This window comes from Cyprinodon tularosa, unplaced genomic scaffold, assembly GCF_016077235.1.
Source record: "Cyprinodon tularosa strain WSP-4 unplaced genomic scaffold, ASM1607723v1 ctg1104, whole genome shotgun sequence".
NCBI lineage: Eukaryota > Metazoa > Chordata > Actinopteri > Cyprinodontiformes > Cyprinodontidae > Cyprinodon > Cyprinodon tularosa.
In genome coordinates, this window is record NW_024037899.1 from 13501 (window position 1) to 16840 (window position 3340).

Below are 3340 nucleotides of genomic sequence, written 5' to 3' on the forward strand. Positions count from 1 at the left end.
TGTTTTGAGTACCTCGATGAGGCTCTTTCTTGGCTCCTTTTAAGGCTCCCCTACAGAAGCCTAGATGTAATAGGCCTACCTGTAGAATCACTCCTGCCAAAATAAATCACACCCTGCAGAGAGGAGTAGAGCATAGAAACACACCTTATTTATCACTGTGAGTTATGATCCTTCAGGGTGTGGTGATTTTTAGATAAAGGCTCAACTGTGCACTGTATTTATCGACTCTTCACTAGGCTTATGCTTCTCGGAGTTTACCCACAGATAAAAGATAACTTCTGTTTACAGTTAAGAATTGTTCTTCAAACCAAACCCTAAAAATGAAATGTAAGAACCTGCTGTTCCGTAGATACAGCTAACTAGAATAATTTCCTTCTTCTTCATACAGACTTCAGTCTTTATGCATTCTGCTATGTCCTCATAACCTTCATGATTTTTATAAAATCAAGTAGATGCAAATTCAAACTGGAAGACTCATCCAAGTATCACCTACATTCAATCACCTCATCAAGCACCTCTGCCCCAGCCAATTACCATCAAGCCCTAAGTCCTCTTCAGCCAACCATCCTGTAAGGTTCTGCTAAAAGCTCCCGTCACAAACTCTCCTGATCTTCAGCTGAGCTTCGACCCACCTCCATCCCATCTCTTCCATCATGCTCTCAGCTCCTCCTGGCTTCCTTCTCCTCTAATAATAATATTAATACATTTTATTTAACAGCGCCTTTCTTGACACTCAAGGTCACTTTACAAAAGATACAAAAGATAAATAAAAAGAAAGATGAAAATACAAAATACAGATACAGGAACATAAAAACAATTATGGATAGGGAAAAGAGCAGTGTATTCACAGATAAGCGAGCTGGAAAAGATGGGTTTCGAGTCTGGCTTTGAATAAGGAGAGAGAGTCAATACTGCGGAGGTCGGGAGGAAGTGAGTTCCACAGCTGGGGAGCAGAGCGGCTGAAGGCTCTGCTCCCCATGGTGACAAGTTGAGCTGGGGGTACAGTGAGGTGGATGGATGAGGAGGATCTAAGGGAGCGGGAGGAGGTGGCAATGTGAAGGAGGTCTGACAGATATGGAGGAGCAAGGTTATGGATGGCTTTGAAAGTATAGAGAAGGATTATAAATTTAATTCTGAATTGAACTCTAGCCTCCATTCCACCACCAGTGTCCCAGGGAAAGACACATCTAATTCTAATCTCACAATGATCATCCAAGCTCATCACCATACACAGCTTCCATGTCTTCTGCCATGGTCAGAGCACCAAAGAACTGTCCGATTCACCAATTAATATATCTAAATGCCATCTTTCTTGCATGTGTGATATACTGTATATATATATATATATATATATATATATATATATATATATATATATATATATATATACATAAATACATACATATGTGATTTTAAAGTACATATTCAAATGTATCTTAAATGTAAAAATATCTTTCACTTTTTTGGTGGGACAGCAGCTCCAACTGTGTCTGGCAGAATGTAGTTCATCTTTCTGCTGCCAGAGTGAGTATATCGTGTGGACTGACCCAACAGAACCTCTGCCCAAAGAAGCAACTGAAGGTGGAGGAGCAGCTTTATTGATGGGATATCAGAACCTGTTCTGAAGAGTCTGCTGGACAAACTGCTGGACTCAAAACAGCCCTCTGGAGGATGAAGAGGCAGGGAGATCTGGACCTCTGTGGGACCAGATTTCTTTCATATTGATGAACTGTGGAGGCACCACCCTCTAAACCCCACACAGCCTGAGCAGTTTGTCAGGAAGAGATGACCAGTTGTAAAGTATAAAGATCACTCTGTGGTCCTGCTGGATGCTACCACAGAAGAATTCATTTTTTTCCTGTAACACTGAGTTATTTATATAAGTAACTTTATATATACTGCATGCATCATTTAGGTAGTTAAAATTGTATTACTTCTTGAGTTATTTACTGTCAGAGGCAGGTGCTTCGGCAGGAGAGTAAGTGTTGGACCGGCCCACCGGGCAAATGCCCAGTATCACAGATTACCAGCCCGAGTCTGCATTCATCCATCCATCCATCCAATTTTTTTTTTTTTTTTTACCTGTGGGATACGTACAGGCAGGTAACACCTTCAGCTTTTCATCAGTCGATCGTAGGGCAACGAGAGACATACAGGACAAGCAACTTTTCACACACAGTCATACCTATTAACCTAAGAGACCAACTGACCAACATTCATGTTTTTGGAATGTAGGAGAAAATGAAATAACCTAGATACCGGCTTCTCTGCAGGCATAAAGTACTGGCAGAAAGATTCAAACCCAGGGACCCACTCGCAAGGCAATGAATTTAAAAAAGATGTATCAACATTTATATAATTATTATGTGTTGGAGAGTTGCTGACGCATAAAAAAAAATCCTGCAATCCATGGATATTAAAATAATTAAATAAAGACTGAAATATTTATATTATTTATATTTATATACACCATTAAAATACATTAAATTGAGAACTTTATATTATGACTTCCATATTGGTTGATTTTTTTTTTTCATTATGAAAACATTCAAATAATTATTGAAATACAATTTTATTTAATCTTTTTTATTTTGCTTTTACTTGTATTATAGCATTTATATTCTGATTTGTTGAACGAGTGCAGTGTTTGTGATAGTTATGTCCAGATGTTTCCAAAAACTCAAATAGAAGTAAGAGGGAAGTTGTTCGCAAATCATTTTTACGCAACTTCAACGTGAACTTGAATGCAACATGAAAACGTCATCAAGATTTAAACCAATGGTGTTTCGGGGAAGGCGCGGCTTAATAAACCTAGCGACCCTTGTCCGGTTGGTAGTTTCATTCCATAGCTGATATCTTCATCCTGTTTGCTGTTAGAAAAACAGGCAGTTAACTTAAATTTATCATTTTCCGATTAAGCATAATGCAGAAAGCAGCGATGTCACATTTGCTGGGGCGCCCTGCTGAGCTGTCAGATGACAGCAGGTGGTGGAGAAGGAAGAGAGGCCGCCATGAGTTTTTATAAGCACATCATTATTTTCCTTCTGTTAATTATAGCAGTTAAATAAAGATAGGTAAAGTTATACAAATATAAATAAAAAGGTTAGGGATTTGTAGTTTCTTTGTTTATTAAATGGCTTGCTGTTTATTTTATTTATTTTTTTATATTGATAAATGTGGAAGAACAAAGGAAACCTGTCCACATGTCCCCCCGCAACAGGGCCTCAGTTGATCTCCAACTCTGATTGGATGCGTCCTAAATTTGTTTAGCCAATCACGAGACACCACACTCTGACCAGCAATACCAGCTTCAATGATTGGCTGAAACGTTTGGCGCCTC